Below are 21,086 nucleotides of genomic sequence, written 5' to 3' on the forward strand. Positions count from 1 at the left end.
GAGGGTGTTTACTTAATTCCATCTTCTCATCATTCATTGTATTACAAGCTGAAAAGTAAAATAAACTCAGGTGTTGCAGCATCACCTAGCTACTACTTACAGTTTTTTTTTTCTTAAAGGCTAATAATTTCACAAAATAATCCTCCCCACCCCAACTACCTCCAAGCATTTTATGTTTCCTGGCCAGAGAAACTGTGTTAACAGCATGCTAGAGAGAATCATATTTAAACATATTTTTTGCTAACACGATTTTTACTGCAGTGTAGGCAGGGCCCTAAATACATTTCTCACTACTGCATCTATTTTTAATTTCTGATTCAGTATGGAATTTTTAATTCACTGTCACTAAGTTCCAGGCTACTTACAAAGCCTTAGGTGAAACAGTGAGCTCCTACAGACCATTTAAAAGTCCCCAGTAATACATTAAAATGGGTGTTCTTTCAAAAGATGAAAAAATTCTGCCTGGCTTATTTTCCCCTTTTCAATTTCAAGAAGTAGAATTTCTAGTGTTACCCATCAAACTCATCACCCAACCAAACAATTTCTTGTCAGAGATGACCTTCGTGGAACTCAAGGCTCAATGAGTTCATTAGTCATCCAAGGGAATCCAGAGAAATGAAGACATCTGGTCATTCTCCAAAGTGACCAGAGAATGTGGTTGGTTGGTTTTATATTTTAAAAAAAAAATGATTACATGATTCCTGTCTTTCCTTGGAAGGCTTGTATGCATGGCCAGGCTTGGGATTTTTTTTTTTAATTATTGTTGTTCTTAAAAAGAAACACATGGCCAGTTGGTATTGTGCAATGTATCTTTATTTTTAATCCTTTTTGTCATGAATTGAGTAGCAAGATTTCATGGGCTTACAACATTCAAATATCACACATGAGACAAGGTTAAAAAGAAGCCAGACTTCAGAAAAAGGGCAAAAGTGTGCAAGATGCACATTTTGATCCCTCCCAGGAGGCTGGTGAAGTCTTTTAAAAATCTCTAGGTCCTCATCCAAAGTCAAGCAGCGTCCTGTGTGGAAACAGGCTTGGAGGGATGCAATATTTGCCCCCTCAACTTTACAATGTAAGGATTTCCCAGGAGCACAGTCTGTGGAGCAGAAAGCAAAGGAAGCTCCTAAGTCAGCCCAGCAGTAAGGGACTCTGATTTTGCTCAAAATCACAGGAATCAGTCAGTTTATGTTAAATCGCATAGACAACAAAAGATGCAAATGCTCTCGAATTCTCTCATTTCATCCCTGTAAATACTATTTGACTGAAGATAAGTGGCGGATTGGGATGAGAACTTGATAGCTATATTAGCTATGATTAAGCACTGATGGTTTTTAATTTGTTCAACCATTTCTCCCGGGTAAAAGAACAATTTGTGTTCCCTCTCCCAGTTTCATATTCCCCTCTCTAATTTCCTTCCTGCTCTCAGGTCTTTGTCCATTATTTATTGTTATTGTTATTCATTATTGGTGGTGAGAGATACTATGGGGTGGAAGAGAAAGACCTAGCCTCAGAGCCAGAAAAGCCTGGATTCAATCAAGTTCTGTCTCTGACACTTACTGGCTGTGTGACCCTGGACAAGTCACTTAAGAGTCACAGCACTCTAGGCCCCTGGTGTCAAATTCCAAAAGCAATGGAGGCCACTAAATCACATGTGAACATCCGTCCAGGAGTAGATGGACTTAGAAAACCACATACACACATTATCTATGGTCTATTATTTTCATTTATTTTATTAAGTATTTCCCAAATACATTTAATCTGATCTGGCACCTCTGTCCTGGGTCATTCTCTAAGATTATAAATTATAGAGGAGATACCAACTGGAACTGGCTTTGTAGGAGGAGTTTTCTCACCTAAAAGTCTCCCATCCAAGTAAACCACAGGTCCAGTCTCTATCCCTGTTAGCAGTGAAGACCATTTTCTCTTTCGATTTAAAAGCTTAAAATGAAACCAGCACGGAAACTTCAGCGCTGTTTGCTTAAGTCTCTGAATCAGTTGGCTCCCATGAATCCTGGGGGACCTGTGGCCTATTTAAAGTGCCCAGCTTGGCGAGATGAAGGGTCTTGAATGTCCTCAAGAGATGTTGTTGCTTTTTTGTCGTTGTTTTAACTTGGGGAGCAAACCTGATGTAAAGAAACAAAATTTGAGCACCTTGTTAAATATGTGAACTTTGAGGCAAAAACAATTTTACTGAAATGCTCTTCCCATGGTTGTGTCATCTCCAATCCCTTGGTGATATTCCTGGTGCTTAAAAACAATCTCATTATCTATTACTTTGTGTCTCTGTGCTAGATTCTTAAATTGCTATCTCACATAGACCTGTGAGCTCACAGGAGGCTTTTACACCTCTCTGATTCATGGATGAGTGTTTTTTTTTTCCACTCAAAATTCTCTACATCCCTCCTTCTCAATGTGCTCCAGGCCTCCCTCAGTTCTTTTAATATTTCAGATGAACCAGAGCCATGTTCAGCATGTTCTTGTCACATAAGAGATGACACTTGCAAAGTGTCATGGCATAGTACAGAGAGAGCTGACTTGGGAGTCAGGAATGGCTGTTCAGTGGGCCAGGATGAACCCCGGGTGGTCCAATGCTTTGGATTTGAGTTTGGAAGGCGACGAGACACTCAGAGAACATCTGCTAGTTAACAAAGAGCATTGCTTTGCTATAGCAGGGGAAGGACATTTAGATCAAAAGAAAGATATCCAGCCAGGCTATATCTGATTCAACAGATTTCAGCTTCCCAGGCTCTGGGTTGCCGATACTTATATACCGTTCTAGCCTGAGGGGGCATGTGGAGAGCCCCATGGCCTGGCTGTTGCGTGTTCTGGAAACCAACAAGCTCCCTTAGTGGCGAAGCCTGTAGTTCTCTACGTGAATTAGGTCTAGAGGACAGATCCACTCTATTTTAAGGAAAAGAAATAGCTTTACCCACATGGTAAGGGACCTGGTATAGGTAGATTCTTCCAGCTACAACCTGGGCCAAGCCTTGCCTCTTACACATTCTAGCTACATGATCATAGACACAATTCATTTAACTTGTTAGTACCCCACCTGACTTGGTTAAGATGAGACATCACCAAGGAGTTACTGATTAGAATTGGTAGGAGTTTGCAAACTGGGAGTTCCTCACACCAATGAAATCCCAGATGCAGACCACACACACACACACACACACACACACACATATACACACAGTGTCCTCATACTCTTTCATCATTCCAACTATTCCTCTTCCTTATATCTCAAGCCCTTTCCTTCATCATCTCCATGGCCTCCGATCCATCCTTCAGTTCCTTCCTAGGCTTCTATCCTTACACTACCTACACTCTCCTTCTTCCCTAGTCTTGACTCCTTGGTGTATCAGTTTGATTACAGTTATCCCTTCTACATTGCTGGGATTAGGGGGGCAGCACCCCTGCAATCTCGAAAATCTGTGTGAATTTTTTGGCCCTTTCTTCTTTACCAGAGAAGAAGTCTGATTTTTTTCTTTTTTTTTTTTTGATGAGGCAATTGAGGTTAAGTGACTTGCCTAAAGTCAGACAGCTAGTAAGTGTTATGTGTCTGAAGTCAAATTTGAACTCAGGTCCTCCTGACTCCAGGGCCGGTCCTTTATCCACTGCGCCACCTATCTTCCCTTTTCTTTTTCTTTTATAAGGTGTTTACAATACCTTATTATAAAATTTGAGTTAAGTATTGGGTCATAGGCTCTGTGTCATCTGCTGGCCTTTACATATCATCTGAGGTTTCTGTAAAACCACCAGAAAATTCCATTTAATTTCGTATGCTGACCCACGAAATATCAAAATCGTGATGGGAAACTATGATGATGATGTGGAAGGAATAACTATAATCTTCTTCTCTCCAGCCCCTCGCTCCCTTATTTTATTTCTGAATTTGTACTGCAAGGCTCCATTCTCAGATTGCTACCATCATCTGCTGTCAGGTACGGCTGGATAAATATGGAGAAAATCATGAAAATGCACTGAGAGAGTTATATACAGATTTATGCTACACAATCTCAGCCGGGCCCTCCCTGCATCAAGGCAGTCCTGGGTTTATACTTTCATAATCTACTCCCTATCCCAATCACCATAATGGCTTTTCCAAACCATTTCTTCTCTACTCATATCTCTCATGCATTCCCCTGGGCATCCCTACCCTCAGCTGAGAATTTCATCTCATATTTCATTGAGAAGAATTGAGGCCATTTACCAAGAATATCTTTTGTCTCCTCCTCATCTCACATCACTTAGAAGATGTTTTCCACTATCCCTTGCTTCACCTATCTCTCACATGAAGAGGTGGCCCTTCTCTTTTATATATATATATATGTTTTCCCATTCCATCTAGTCTTGTCCGGCAGATTTCTCCCTCTTCATCACCAATCTCTCACTAATATTTAATTTTTCCCTCTTTACTGGCTTCTAATCTGTTACAAACATGGTCATGTCTCCCCCATCCTCAAAAAATGCCCACTCGATCTGTCCATCCCCAGTAGTTATCAGAACATGTCTCTCCTCCCTTCCCTGGTTAAATTCCTTGAGAAGGCCATCTCAAATTAGTATTCATTTCCTTTCCTCTCACTCTTTTCTTACCTATCTGCAGTGTGGCTTCCAACATCATCATTTAACTGAAACTGTTAAGAATGATCTCTTAATTAGGAAAATCATAAACATTATGAATGATCTCTTAATTGCCAAATCTAATGGCATTTTATGATCCCTCATCCTTCCTGACCACTAAGTGTGTGTGGGTGTGGGGGGGGGGTCTCCAAAGGTTCTGTCTTAGGCTTTTTCCTTCTCCCTCCATACTATTTCACTTGGTGATTTTATCACTTCCCATGGTTTCAATTATTATCTCTATGCAGATAATTCTCAGATCTCCTTATTCAGTCTTAACCTCTCTCCTGACCTCTAGTATTGAAGATCCAGCAGCTTATTAGACATCTCCAATTGGATGTCTTAAACTTCATAAGGGCAGGTAGATGGCACAGGGCATAGAGCACCAGGCCTAGAATCAGGAAGACTTAGTTCAAATCCAGCCTCAGATCCTTACTAGCTGTGTGACCCTGGGCCAGTCACTTAACCCTGTTTGCCTCAGTTTACTCATCTGTAAAAATGATCTGGAGAAAGAAATGGCCAACCATTCCAGTATCTTTGCCAAGAAAATCCCAAATGGGGTCACAAAAGAGTTGGACACAACTGAACAAAAACTCAGTATGTCCAAAAACAAACTCATTATGTTTTCCCCCAAACCCTCTCCACTTCAGAGCTTCCCTGTTACTGTGGAGGGTTTCCACCATCCTCTCAGTTACCCAGGCTTGTAACCTAGGTGTCCTCCTCAAAACTCCTCCCTCTCATGCCCACTTGTATATCTAAGTAGTTGTCAAATGATCTCTTCTCTACCTTTACAATATCTCTTATATACAGCTCCTTCTGTCCTCTGATAGCTCTGCCACACTGGTGCAGGCTCTCAAAGTGATCTTCCTAAAGAACAGAGGGGAGTTATTCTGTGAAGTTTGGGTTCAGTCAAAGGGCCACACTTGAGGACCTAGAGGGCCACATGTGGCCTTGAGGCTGCAGGTTCTCCACCCCTGGATTAGACCATGTCACTCCCCTACTCAATAAACATCAGTGATTCCCTATCACTTCCAAAATGAAATACGAAATAGTCCCTTTTCCTTATAAAGCCCTTTATAACTTCACCCATTCCAAATTGTAGAGTCTTTTCATACCTTATTCTTCATCACCACATACTCTCCAATCCAGTGACCCTGGCCTCCATGACCCTCCATCTCAACTCCATTCTTTTTCACTGGCTGGCTGCCATTCCTGGAATTTCTTCCCTCTTCATCTCTCAATCCTAGTTTCCTTCAGGTGTCAACTAAAGCCTCACCTTCTCAGAATGCCCTGGTCCCTTTTCATCTGTGTGCCTTTCCTCTCTTACTCATTTTCAGTTTATCCTGTAGATACCTTGTTTGTACCTAGCTGTTTGGGAGTTGTTTCTCCTCATTACAATGTGAGTTCCTGGAGGGCAGGAATTGTCCTTTGCCTTTGTTGTGTTCCCAGGGCTCATCACAGTGCTTGGCACATTTGTAGGTGCTTAAGAAATGTTTGTGGACTTGTTTTAGTACAGTTGTTGTTTTTTTTTTTTTGGTTAGGCAATGGGGTTAAGTGACTTGCCCAGGGTCACACAGCTAGTAAGTGTTATGTGTCTGAGGCCGGATTTGAACTCAGGTCCTCCTGAATCCAGGACCAGTGCTGTATCCACTGTGCCACCTAGCTGCCCCATTTGTGGACTTGTTGACATGGCTTTCACGAGAAACATTAAAGCCAATTTGAACCACAGAGTTTGTTAAGGGGGATAATGTGCAATACAGCTTGGGACCAATTTGTGAGGTGATCCAAAAGCCAAGTAGATGGGTTTATATTATCCACTAAAAGCAGTAGGCAATATTGATCAGGGAAGAGACATGGTCGGTCTTGCATAGTAGGAAAATTACTTTGGCAACTGAGTTTGGAGTAAACTGAGACCTGGGACAGAGACATCAGTGAAAAGGCCACTGCACAAGTCTAGGTAAAATCAAAGAACATGAGCTGATAGTTCTCAAAGGACAAAAATGCACACTATCCACAACCAGAGGAAGAAGTACTCCAAATCATTGTTTAGAGAGATGCGAATTAAAGATATTTGGAGGTTCCAGCTTGATAACAAAAAAAAAATGAAAATGACAAATGGTGGAAGGGATTGTGGGAAAACAGGAACACGAAGGCACTGCTGGTGGAGCTATGGATTAGTACAACCATTTGGGAAATCATTTCAGAACTAACTAGGCCCTCAGTGTCACAAAACTCTGCTCCTCTTTCATTCAGTGATGTCATTGCTAGATCTATTCCTCAAAGAGATCAAAGGAAGAGGAAAATTAAACATATGTACAGAAATATTAGTGGCAGCACTTTCAGTGGTGGTAAAGAATTAGAACCTGAAGGGATGCCCATCTCTTGTGGAACATCTGAACAATTATGGCATATGAATGTCATGGAATACCATTGTGCCATAAGAAAAGACCAAAGGGATGGTTAGAGAAACATGGGAAGACTTATATAAACTGATAGAGAGTTAAGTGAGCAGAATCAGGAGAACAGCAGCAGCATTGTGAAGACAAGCAACTTGGAAAGAATATGGGTTAACACAATGACCAAGGCTCATGGCTAATAACCAATGCAATGGCTAATGCTTTCCTCCTCCAGTCTTTCTTTTTTCTTTTCTCTCCATGCTCTGAAACTCACCGAGGTCCTCCCGTGGATTTTGAATGATTCAGGTGTTTTTTCTGCTGATGTCTGTAATCTCTCATGATTGATTTTTTCCAATAATAGAGGGCAAAGAGTTGAGATAATTTTACAGAACTAAAATAGGCTTTTACTTTGCAAAAGAAATGGTGCCACCCAAGTGAATGGATGCCTTTGTTTATTGAAGGTGGAACTCCAGTGAAAGAAGGGCCTCCCAACTAAAACCATTTTTCTTGAAATAAATGTTCCCTCCCACTTTCTTTTTAATTAGCTACTCTATCCTACCACACCTAATCCCTTCATTGAAAATTCTGAGAGAGAGGAGAATTGAAGAGTAATTATATATCATTCCCAAGAAGACATCCTTGCCTGGAAATGACTTTCTCTGCAGAAATGACTGAGAGGCTTATTGGATTATAGATGTGAGACTGAAAGACACCTCAGAAATAATCCTTTCCACACCCCTCATTTTATAGATGAGAAAGCTGAGACTCAGACTAGAATTGTCTGAGGTCACACTAGTAATAAGTAACAGAAGGCAGGATTTGAATCCAGGTCCCTGGATTCCAAAGCCAGTTCTCTTCTCTTTAAAGAACTCTACAGAGAGGATATTGACTTTGTTCTTTTATTTTCTCATTTCACCAGTAATAGACACAATTCATCTCAGATTGCATGTTTACTTGTAAGACTGCTAGCAATTAAACATATTAAATAGTGAAAATAAAATTCTGTGGAGAAATCTGGGAAGCTCTGGGGTTGGGAAGGCCTGGGTTCAAAACTTACATCTGTCCCTCACTAAGTCTATCCCCCTGGACGAGTCCTTTGATCATTATGTGCCTCAGACTTAGAACCATTTAGCCTATGAAGTCAAGGATGGGTTGTGATCATCACTGGTCTCTGTGTGGGAAGGAGATCCCACACCACCAATTTCCACTCTGTCAAAATCACAATCTGAAGTACCAGCTATGTTCCAGGCCCGGTGCTCCCATAAATATATCAAATGACTCATCCATGGGGCAGCTAGAAGGCTCAGTGGATAGAGCCCTGGGCCTAGAATCAGGAGGACCTGAGTTCAAATCTGGCCTTACACACTTACTAGCTGTGTGACCTAGGGCAAATCACTTAACCTCTGTTTGCCCTAATCCACTAGAGAAGGAAATGACAAACCACTCCAGTATCTCTGCCAAGAAAACCCATGGACAGGATGGTCCATGGGGTCACAAAGGGTCAAAGGTGAATGAACAACTCATCCATAATTTATAGTCAATTTGAAGGATGAAGAATAATGAGCAAAATTAAATCTTAAGATTCTCTCACCACATTGTTTTTCACAAGGTTTCTTCTATTCTTGAGGCTCCCTGTGCCCTGTGGACAGAGGATATTTCTTATTTGGGGATGGAATAAATAGCACATCACTTCCCACATAAACTGCATTCCGCATGAGTAATGCTGCCTAGCAGCCTCAGGCATGTTCGGCTCCCACAGACCTTATCCACACCCGGTGGATGGAAGCAGCCCCCTTACTGGTACAGGGAGCAAATCAATATAACTATAATAGCTAACATTTCTATGTGAAAAGCAGCTTAGCTTACTTAATGGAGAGAGAGTTGAACTGGATGCTAGGGAAACCTGAGTCAATTCCCACCCCGTCACATCCTGGCTGTGTAATCAAGGGCAAGTCAAGCCCTCAGACAGCCCTGGAAGAAGATGAGCTGCACAGGTGCCCAACTACACTGATAGAAGAGAAGTTCCTCCCCTGGGAGTTCCTGAGAGCGATGGAATCATTGCTCTGGTCCCCATCCCCATCTCCCTCCCTAATATTTATATAACACCTCAGGATTTGCAAAGCACATCATTCCATTTCAAGCTTGCAACAATCCTATGAAGATAACTCCAGATGATGATAGAAACTCGAAAGACTAAAGTGACTTGCTCAAGGTCACCCAGTAATAGAAGCAGGGTGATAAGGTTCTTGAACTTGGCAACAGGAACCCTGGATTTGAATCCTGGATTTAATACTTATAAGGTCTGGATCTTAGCCAAATTACTAAATCTTTCTGAATCTCAGTTTCCACATCTGTAAAATGGGGATAATAATAGCACCTACCTAATAAGTGCCTTGTGAGGAGCAAGTGAGATTATAATAATCTAATTTACACATATATACACATATGTATATATAAATAAATAGATAAACTGTACTATATATGTATATTGTGTGTACATATATGTATGTATTATGTATTCGTGTATATGTATATATGTGTGTATATACATATATACACCCTCACATATATATACACTCACACACACACACACACACATATATACACATATACTTTGCAAGGATATATAACATATAAACTAACATCCCTGTTAGGGCTGCTGTGGAGACAGTGCTTTGTCAAGGTTAAAACACTCTAAAAAGGAGTTCTTGTCATTATTTTCCCTTTTACCCTTTTACTGGCTAGCAAAGGATTTTACACACACATGTGTATATAGATGAGTAGATGTGCATATGTCTGGATGTGTGTGTGTTTGTGTGTGTATATCCCAGGGCTTGTGATGTGAATATAAATGCCAGCACTCCTCTGGAACTGGCAGGGGCTTTAGAGACCACTTAAAGAAGCCCTTCCTTTACAGACGAGGAAACAGAGACCCAGAGAGGTTAAGTAATGCACTGAACATCGCCCGTGGAGCAAGAGACCAAGGCGGGATTTGAACCCAGGTCCTCTAACCTCCAATTGCCATGGCTGAAGAAATCAGGACTGCACAGCCACCTTGGTGATGTGACCCTTCCCACTGTGCCTGTCTTGTCCTCATACAGCAGACCATTGCTGTCCATCCAGGAGCAGAACTCCAAGCCTTTCCAGCCTGCTAGGACCCGCTACAGCTCATCTTCAGTGTCCAGGCCTTTGATGATCAGTCACCCCCTCACCACGGAATCGTCAGAATAGGACTTCAGTGGGCATTCTGCCCTTAGGAGACACTTTAATTTGAATCTGAGCACCGAGAGAAAAGGAATCCCCTTCTTCTGTCCCCACCCCCAAGCTATCATCCTGAAATGTGTAACAATTCTCAGAGACCACAAAGTGTGCTAATTCTCACACACAGGATGAATTATTCTACAGCTGCCTCCTGGGACTCTCCCTGGGGCCAACCTTTTGGCCAAGTAACTGCTCATTAGCACCTCCCCCAGATCACAGGCAGCTGAGATAAAAGCTGAAACTTCAATTAACCATTTAATTACTTATTAGTGTCTCTGATTAAAAAAAAAGTTTCAGATAGCCGAAGGTCCTCGCTATTGATCACTAGATTGGGGGATAATTTGTGAGTTTCTTTCACTCGGAAGAGTTTGTCCTCAAAAGCCTCCTTCCATTTATCAGAATATTTACATTCAGATATTTCCTTTGAACTTTTCAACATCTGCAGTCTGATATCTTATTTGTTTCTTACCACAAAAGGTATGTGTGTGAGCAGAATATTTATATTATTTGCATTATTATGCCCAATTGATAGAAGGTTATCTGGGCCCCTTAAAAATATACTGAAACAAACAAATTAACAAACGAATGAATAAGTGATAGACAAATAAATAAATGAATAAGTAAATGGACAAATAGAAAAATAAACAAATGACTAAGTAGGTAGACAGATTCATAGAGAGGTAGCTGAATGAATGAATGGATGAATGAATGAATGTGTAAACGCTCCGGGCCTCAGATTCCTCATGTGCCTTTATGAAATACTTAAGTGGAATGTGCTGTCTCCAGAAATGGTGGGCACTTTCACTTGGGGTCTTGAAGCAAAATTTAGATGTCTATTTTCTAAGTGTACTGATCCTTCTTCAGGTAGTGCTTAGACTGGGCAGTTTCTGGGGTCCCTTCCAACTGAGATTCTGGCATTCTGAAGTAAGTGGGTCAAGTACGCACAGCTAATGATGGCAGGCACAAAGATAGAACCCAGGTCTCCTGATCAGTTTCTCAAACACTTTCCAGTCCATTTCTCTGGTTATTAGATGGGTTAGTAGATAAAAGATTTGAAATTGGGGAGATGTGGGTCCAAACCCTACCTCAAAATCTAGTTCTCTTAGGCTCAGTTTCCTCATCTGTAACAAGGGCGTAATAATGGCACCTACAGTCATACGGCTGTTGTGAAGTTCAAATGACATAGTATGTTTAAAGCAATTTGAAGACCTTAAAGTAGACTATGTAATTCTTAACTATTGTTATTGAACCATGTTGAGTCATTTAAGACACTTACCTTCAGTTTAATTCAGGAAACACTGAACACATTACTGTTTAACCTGAGCCTCCAGGGGAAAACCAAGCAAACTCAGTGTAAGTAATTCAGCAGCCTCCTCCAGTCCAAAGCATGGATTTCCATCCACTTTGCCCACATGAATTGGAAGAGTACAGTTTATGGTTCACCTTTGACACCCAACTCTGCAGTCATTGATAAGGGACCATCATTTCCTTGAATATGTGCAGTTGGGAGTGAGCAGGAAGTGAGTCATCATTCATTTATTTGGGTTTCATACTTGACTTCTTTCCTTGGCATTTTGACTTTCAGTTTCTGAAAAATGACCAGCCAGAAACCACAGCTGGGGGCAATGACTGGGCAAATCAGACTCTGATGACTTTTCCCACTTGTCATGGGCCAGGTCACAGTGGGGACAAAAGAGAAGGAACTCTGGATGTAATGTACCTAACAGCTACTTCCTACTGACACAACTCAGAGCTCGGGCACATGCCTTTCCTGGGTGAGAAATACAGCCATGTGCTAAAGTGCCAGCCAAACGTGGATGCTTCTCCATTGGCAAGAAATCTTGTCCACACCTTCATTCGGAACTATAAAAGTTTGCCAAGACAAATAGTACAGTAAATTTTCCTTTTCTCATTCTTTGTTGACATAAGAGATTTCTTGTTTTTTGAGTTCCCAACCAAGTATGCCATTACCTTTCTTCACATTTCTTCACAGAGTCTACTTGGCATCAGTCTCAGAAGCTGAATTCTTGAATACTGGGGGACTTTTTTTTTCATTACAACTCCAGAAATATGACTTAAGAAACATTCAACCTGGAATGCCCTACGAGTGAGAGACTGAGGATGTCATGGCAGGAAAGTCCAGAATGATGCTTGCTAAATTGCCAAGGGAATGATGTGAATGCTTTAAATGCTTTGCCAAATTACCTAAACTTGGCACACTTTATCAGCTTCATGTCTCAGGAGATGATGCTTTCTGTGGAATTCTGAGAAGCAGAGAAAGGAGTGGCCTCTTATTAAAAAAAAACAAACAAACCAACAGACAGACAAAACCCCAACTAGAGTCTTGGCCAATGTATTGCATAGTTCTTTCTCAGGCTTCCTCTGTACCAAGAGATGAAATATCAGAGGAAGAAGAAAACATTTTTAAAGAGTTACTTTTGTGATGTCTTGGATACAGAGGCATCTTAGCTAATGAAACAAGTTTCAGAACAATTACAACATAAAAAAATACTAAGTATTTATATAAATAGGTCCATTAGGCAATGTTTACCCACTGAGAGCTATGGGTGGGAAAATTTTTAACAGCCATAAAAATTTTCAAGTCTAAAAATCAAAAAAAAAGTTTTTAAGCTAAGATAAATAAAATATAGTTAACTTTCCCTATCTGTGAAGTATTGCGGTTGGCTTCAATGAAAATAAATGACTAGATGTACCAAAGTATGATATTTTTATTGGAGTGAGCACTACAAAATGAAAATGAAATTTAGACATCAGTTTAAATAGTTCATGATTCTTGAATAGAGTAACTAGGACAGGGTGATTGGGGCTTTCTCTCAGGGTGCGGGATTTAGAGGGTACCAACAACATTTTCTTTTTCTTTTTGGCTAGGCAATGGGGTTAAGTGACTTGCCCAGGGTCATACAGCTAATAAGTGTTATGTGTCTGAGGTTGGATTTGAACTCAGGTCCTTCTGAATCCAGGATCGGTGCTCTATCCACTGCCCCACCTAGCTGCCCCCTCTAGCAACATTTTCAGTCCAGTTCAGCTCAGTTCAATTCAACAATAAGTTACTAAATGCTTTGTATGGGCCAGGTGCTATGTCAGGTACTGGGGGCAATAAAGACAAAAATATAACACCCCTTCAGGAACTTACATTCAAGTTGACATTCTCCTATACCTTAGCAAAAGAGAAACAGAAATTTAGCACTTAGTTATCAAGGACAAGGAGTTAAAATAGAAAACTACCAGATGGTGGACTAGTTATATGTCCCAGGCCCAGTTTCTGGTCCTTGCTCTAGGTACAAAATGACCTCCCTGTGGTCTCTACCCTTGAATGTTTCTTGTATGCACATCCTACTTGATGACTTCATTCAAAGTCCATGATCCCTACAGGAGCCAGGGAATAGAAACCACATCAGAGCTGGCCATCCTTGAAAGAGCTTCAGACTACCTGACATAGGGAGGCCAGGAGGCCCTTCTTGAAGCCCATCTCAAAGATTTCAGAAGTCTGATCAAAGGGATATCGTCAGAGGCCCATAGATTCTTCTGGTAAATCATCGTTCTTAAGAGCCATCAACCAATTGTAATAGCCCACCCTTGACCCTCCTCCTGGGGCACCAGTCCTAGCCTGGCAGGACCTGGGACATGATTTGAATTATAGCCATTGGAGATGGGCAGTAATAAGATGTTTTCCATGCTCTGACATTTTTCATCCCCACCCTCCCTGAAACAGAATCTTCTGAGGAACTCAAGTCAGAGCCATAAGCTTCTCTTTATTCCCCTGATGCCTTAAGAATGCAATTTTTGCTGCTATTAACTGAAATAAAAGAAGGGCACTGTCCTTTAAAATGCAGCCAATTTAGTGATTTAATTGATTTTCATAACGAAAATTAAATCTATTTCAAATTCAACATGTGCAAAAAGTAGATTTGGTCATGCTCAAAATAGCTGTACATTTTCTAAACTTATCTTTTCCATTCCATCACTGTACTCACAGGTAGATGCAAAAGAGGGCTATTGAAATGACAGTAGCGTGTTTTTGCAGTTTTGATATGTGGACATCTCTAGAGGTAATAAATTTGGGACAATTGTCCTGTCAGTTCCCAATTCTCAGATGCTTCTTTGTTACATGAGTGAATTCAGGATGCATGTCTAGCATAGGTAACTATTTCTTTGTTCCTGGGCATCTGTGAATGTGGTTCAAGAATGAATTTTCATTTTCTATTAAGCAGATGAAATGCCTTATTTCTTACTTTTTTTGCTGCCTGGCTAACCGAAATGGGTCAGATCACTAAATATTGTCATTGTTAATAAAAATCTCATTGCTGTAAATATAGGAAATGATAAAAATATGTTGGCACCATGAGTGAATGTCACCTGGTCTTGATCTTACCATATGGACCCCATTTTCCCATGGGAATTACCAAAGGAGAAAGACCTCCCGAACCCATGCATTAAGGCTATATGCCTTGATGCTTAGATCTGGCTTTACCAGGGCAAGGATTAAAGTTAGATCTAGTGATGCACTTTCTTTCTCTATAGTCCTTGTTAAGGTTTTGCAAAACTGATAATTTTGACAATTATCCATGACAATTAATTTGCCAATTAAATCCATGTTGGATTTAAGGATGAAAGAGGGAATCAGAAAGCAAATTCTCAAAAAGATGATGTCGGATAAACCTCCTACCTTTCTAAACTCCTTCAAGACTCACATATGGTAACTAAAACCCCTGCTCTTTAAGCACTGGGAAAAGAGTTTGTCTTGACATGTTTCCAGATGTTTTCTGTTTCTTTTTCTTTTCAAGGGTTATAGAAACTATTGTAGATTATACAGTGTAACTTTAGAGACATACTTAGTGGTTACTGTAATATTAGCTTACCAATGCACATAAAATGTCAATTTAAAGAGTTCAAGTTTAACATCTATTTGGTATATTACATCTACATATCTATCCATTGATCGATCTATCTATCCATCCATCTGTTCTTCTGTTGAATGATTGAAGGGGATGTTGTTACATATAAACCTCAGCTGTCTGACTTTTTGGAAAAGCTCACTGCATTCTTTGTGCTTTTACTAGTAAGCTAAATAACTTTGCTGGTTGTAGCATTTTGGTAGGGTCTCCACACAGCCAGAATCTGGCATCTTAGCTCTGAAACCCCAGAGGCTGATAATTACCTCATTGTGGGCTGAATAAGCCCTGGGAAAACCAGTCCATGAAACCCAGGGACTGACATGAAAGAATATCAATTAATTAATTTGTACAGGAGGACATAACTTTCCAGGGAAGCTACTTCTCAAGATCTTTGGCCCTTAGAAGCCTCTTTCTAAAAAGCAGAAATGCTGTTTATTGAATGCAGAACTGCAGAGAAAGAAAATGAGTTGCTATTTAACAGATTTTAAAGTTTTTCTTACTTCATTTGTTCATTCATTTATGAATCAGTTCATTCCTTCATCTATATGCCTATTTGTTTATCTATATATTTATCCATTATTTAATTTGTTTATTTGTTTGTTGTTCAGGCCAAGTAGAGAAAGCTGGGTAACTGTATCTATTCTGTGGTTAAGTAGAATGAAGGTTATTTTTAGAGTCAGGCGATTTAGGCCCAGTGTCACTGCCCTGTGATCTTGGGAAAGTCCCTCAATGTCTCTGGGCCTCATTTTATTCATCTGAAAAAGGAAGGGGTGAAACTTGCCTTAGTGGGCCTCTGAGATTCCTTCAAGCTCCACATCTCAGATCTTACAATCTATTCTCCTGGAGAGTCTGCATTTCTCCGGATTTCACAAACTCCTCTCTGCATGCTGTAACTGCTCCTCCTCCTCCTCCTCTGTAATGCTGAGGAATCACCACCACATTCTCACCCTCCCTTCCATGTGTTTTCCCCTCTAGATTCCAAGCTGCTTCCCTCCCCTCCTGATTATCCTTATCATTACAGTAGAACCTTTCCCCATTTCCAGAAGAATCTCATTACATGCCACAGTTGCCCACTTTTCCCGATGCCCTTTCAGCTCTGCTCCTTCTGCTGACCTCCAAGGAGTCACAAGTTTTATCAATAGCCTGCCTCTAAATCACAAGGATTCCTGAAGAGAGATAATCCTATCTGACCTTCCACTACAGAATGCTTTTCTCCTTAATATCAGTAGAGAATGTTCCTCTTTTGACCTTCGCCTGTTTTTGGCTTTTTCATTCCTGCAATGTTTACCGAAGAGTCCCTCTTCCCTTAAGCATCGCCCAACTCCTAAAATGGTGCAGCCATTATCTTTCCAAAGTGGAATAGGTCATTTGGGCAATTCAGCCCTAAAAGACTGGTCTCAAAGGCAGGAAGACATGGGTTCAAATCCTGCCTTTGACACCTAGTGGCTATATGACCGTAGGTAGGTCCCTTAACCTTCTAGGCCTTAGTTTCCTTCTCTGTAAAATGAAACAGGCGTGACTAGATAATCTCTACGATCCCTTCTGATTCTAAGTCCATTATAATCTTGTGATAAGCAAGTCTCCATTTCTCCCCAAGGATGAACACATTGCTGCAGCTTGTCAAATCCAGAAGGAGTATTTCTGGTTATCGGTTGGCTCCTTTTTTTACCATGGCAACGGATATAGAAGGGCTCTGGAAGCTACCTGTGGGGTGCAGAGGAGAGTAGAAAGCTAGTGAAAGGCAGAGAGATCTCTTAGAAGCCAAACGTTGTCCTCCCCAAACTATAACCACCTGCCCCCACAGCCACCCCCAGAATAGAGGCTGTCCTTACAGTGATGGGGGCTCAGAGCTATGTACAGGGAAGATAAAGAAACCACCGCATACCTCCTGATCCCCACACCAAATCATCTGGCTACAGCTGACATATGATTTAGTTGGATATCAAAAGCAACAGTGATTAGGAAGAGGCTGTAGCAATACAGAGAGCTAAGGTGTGTGGGAATTAGACATTGGGAGTAGTTAAAGGATGTTATTTGGTGGTCCAGCCAATATTATAGACTGACGGAGATACAGTCTAGTGAAACACAAAGAACACTGGCCTTTGGATGTGGAGATGGTCACATCCTGGCATTAAACCATATTCCCTATGTGAATAAGGGCAAAAAATTATTCTGAGGTAGCTGATGCTGTGGATAAGGTACATACTTGAAATAGGGAAGACCTGAGTTCAAATCCTGTCATAAACACTTGCCAGCTGTGTGACCCCTGGTAAATCACTTAACCTCTATCAGCCTCAGTTTCCTCACCTGTCAAACAGAGATACTAACAGCATCTACCTCATGGATTTGTTACAAGGCTCAAATGAGATAACACACATGAAGTACTTTGCAAGCCTCAAATGCTAGTCATTATGATAATCATCAGTATTATTATTGCCAATCTCTCAGAGTCTCTGTTTCCTTATCTATAAAACTGGCAGAATAATCTGCCCTCCCAGATCATTGTGAGGGGGAAAGTCTTTAAAACCTAAAAGAGCATGTGCCAGGAATGTGAAGGGAGTAGAGGAATAATGCTGGACTTGGGAATTAGTAGAGAGCCAGACGAGAATCTTTTCTCAGCCAGTAGTGTGGATGTGGTCACTCAAAAGTTATCTGATCACTCAGAGTTTTCAGCTTTCCCATCTATAAAACCAGAGGAAATAATATTCTTAGTTCAGTGACTGGCACATAGTAGGTGCTTAATTAATGCTTATTAATTGACTGATGAATACCCACAGCATCTACCTCAGGAGATGACTAAGGATTGTATGGAATCTGATTGTGAAGGACTCTGCCAGCCATCAAAGTCCACTACTCCCATGTACTTTCAGGGACAGCCCTGGATTCAATCCCTTCCTCTTAACATTTATTGGCTATGTGACTGCAGGCAAGTGGACTTCTTTATTCCTCCCTGGGCTCTGTTACTGACTGACCAGGCTTCTTTCTACACCAGGACCCAGAAGCCTTCTCACCCTGGGTGATCATGTGCCCTCTTTGGTCCCTTCCTCTGATCAGTCAGTTCTTCCTGGACCTTCTCTTCCAAAGGGAGTGTTCAGGCCAGCCATATTTATTCCTTGCATGCCTTCATTTGATACAACCACCCTATAAGACAAGGACAAGTATTCCTGTTCTTATTTTTCAGATAAAGATCTTGAGACTCTAAGATGTTGAGTAACTTGCCCATGGTCACACAACTAATAATCTAGATGAGTTGTGGAATATAAGTGTATCCCACAACTAATAGATGTGAGAAGCTGCATGGAACTTAGGTCTTGGCCCTCTTTCCCAACACGGTATTTTTCCATTGCTTGGTGCTACCTCTACTGATATGGTTGGGATTTCTCAGACTACCTAAACATCATTCACAAAACTCTCAGAAGATAATGGCATGAGGAAGGCCTTTAGAAATCATCTTGTCCAAGGCCTTCATTTTACAAATAAGGAAACTGAGTCGAGAGGGAACCAACGTCCAGGCTACATAGCTAGGAAGGGGGGGAGCTAGGGCTCCAACCCTGGCCTTCTGGCCTCTACTCTTTCTGGAGCAGCCATCACAAGAACCTCTCCTCTAGATATCTTGCATTCAGTGAACATTTTATCTTTAAATTATAATGATACCTTTTGTTTTACATTGCCTTCATTTCTTAATACCGTTCTCACTGTACCTCTCTTTATCAAGCCATCTCTTTTAACAAAGAGAAACTGAGACAGAGAGAAAGGAGGGGAACAGAGACAGACAGAGAGGTAGAGAAAGATAGAGACAGAGAGAAAGAGAGAGAGCTAGACAGTGAGGTAGAGAGACAGACGGACAGATGGACAGATAGGCACAGAAAGTCCATCAAGACTAACCAAGCCAGCTGTCACACCAACATTAGACAGCACATGCAGTACTCCGTAGCCATCATTCCCCATTTCTGCGAAGAAGGAGGAAGAGACATTTCCTTTTCTCTTTAATAAGCATTTAATTAGCACTTATTCTGTGCCAGGTTTTGTGCTTGGGGCTGTGGATGTAGATACCCAAAAGAAGCAGTTCCTGCCCTCACAGAGCTCACACTTTATTGGAAGGAAACAACATGTACACTTCTAACTAAATACAAAGCAGATATAATTGGGGGTGGGGCCACTAGCAATAGAGGGGAATAGGGAAGAGTTTCATGGAAGAAATGTTGAGCTGAGCTTTCATCACAGAGACTCAATACAGATAATCTCATTCTTATTTTCCAGATATGGCAACTGAGGCTCAGAAGGTTGAGTGCCTTAGTGCTTGTCATATCTAAGTACGTGACCTGCTCGAACCCCAGCCTGCTGTAGCCCAGTGGGGTGTCTTCCAGCTCATCCTCTGCATCACCACTCTCTGATGTATCATATTCACTTCTGCTAGAAAGTCTGAGTCAGGGGCTGGAGGAGGGCAGGTAGTTATTTCTGAAAACATGGCCTGAGGACATGGAGCATGGCCTCTGATGATGAGAGACTAAATTCATGTAACCTGGATGAAACTACCCATCCTTTCCTGGTGACATGAGGCTGAGTGCACAAAGGACAAACATGACTTGGCATTAGTGTGGTACTCACTGGCAGACAGGAAAACCCCTAACTGAACTCCACCAGAAATATATCAAATTACAGGGCAGTGAGGTAACTCCAGGCTGACTCATGCCTTTATCAGGCACCTCCTTCACTGGGTACTTTCTCTAGAACTGGTCTTGCAAACACAAGTTTCACAAAGTTATTATATTTAAATGTATTTGGCTGCCAACTGAGACTTTTCAGTTAATCCTCCTTCCTTCTTTCTTTTTCTTTCTCTTTCTTTCTTTCTCTCTTTCTTTTTCTTCTTCTTCTTCTTCTTCTTCTTCTTCTTTCTTCTTATTATTATTATTATTATTATTATTATTATTATTATTTTGGTGGTGAAAGGAATCTATCCAGTCACAACACAAAGCAGAAGGAAAGGAACATGGGCTAGAGCTGGGAGGGTTTCAAAGCTTCCTCATTGCCTTCACCATTTACCCTTCAGTGTAAGGCCTGCTTTCCCCAAGGGCAGAGAACAAGGGGAAAACCAGGCCAGCCTAGAGCCAATCCATTCCTCCTGATTGGTCATAAAGGTAGTAGGCAGACACACAATTAGATGACTAGATGTGAACATCAACCCATCTTAGATAGAGATGGCCTAGAACAGTGAGTAATTGATGACACTTTTTTTTTTTGGTTTTTAGGCAATTGGGGTTAAGTGACTTGCCCAGGGTCACACAGCTAGTAAGTGTCAAGTGTTTGGTCTGAGGCTGGATTTGAACTCAGGTACTCCTGACTTCAGGGCCTGTGCTTTATCCACTGCGCCACCTAGCTGCCCCAATTGATGACACTTCTAACTGGTCTCAGAACCTAACTGGGTTAGCAGGTCTCTTGACCTGCAGAACTTCTAAGAAATGTTTATATACATATTTCCCCCCTGATTGAATGTAAATTCTTTGAGGGTAGGGACGATTTCATTTTTGTCTTTGTAGCACCTCAAATGATGCCTGGTACATGGTAGGTGTTTAATAAATGCTTCACTGATTCACTGGGAAGCCTAGAAGGGAAGGAGGTTCCGTGGCTTTGAAAACCCTTTATAATCTGTCCCCTTCCCTTTCTAGTATTCTTATACTTCATACACTCTGTGATCCAGTGATGAGAGCCTCCTTGCTGTTCCTTAAACACCACACTTCTCCATACTCTGAGTATTTTCACTCACTGTCCCCCATACCTGCAATTCTCTCTCCCCATCGCCACCTCCTGGTTTCTCTGACTTCCTTTAAGTTTTAGCTGAAGTCCCATCTTCTGCAATGAGCCTTTCCCAGTCCTCCTTCATCTTATTGCTCTC

The 21,086-nt window shown here is 41.3% G+C and overlaps 1 long non-coding RNA gene across 2 annotated transcripts in view; it reads right to left on the minus strand.

Annotated features, from left to right (window-relative positions):
* Positions 1-805: 805 nt before the first annotated feature.
* The window catches only part of LOC110210126 (uncharacterized), a 36,806-nt gene continuing 16,525 nt past the window's right edge, over positions 806-21,086 (minus strand). The window contains exons 1-3 of one of the 2 annotated variants that reach the window (XR_013483391.1): positions 11,554-12,655; positions 8,608-8,655; positions 806-2,123 (exon numbers count right to left, since the gene is read on the minus strand). This is a non-coding gene — a long non-coding RNA (uncharacterized LOC110210126). Of the gene's footprint in view, positions 2,124-8,607; positions 8,656-11,553; positions 12,656-21,086 lie in introns of those variants that run through there. The other variant, XR_013483392.1, reaches the window with a different exon arrangement.

This window comes from Phascolarctos cinereus, unplaced genomic scaffold (assembly GCF_003287225.1).
Source record: "Phascolarctos cinereus isolate Bilbo 61053 unplaced genomic scaffold, phaCin_HiC Scaffold_7;HRSCAF=346, whole genome shotgun sequence".
Classification (NCBI taxonomy): domain Eukaryota; kingdom Metazoa; phylum Chordata; class Mammalia; order Diprotodontia; family Phascolarctidae; genus Phascolarctos; species Phascolarctos cinereus.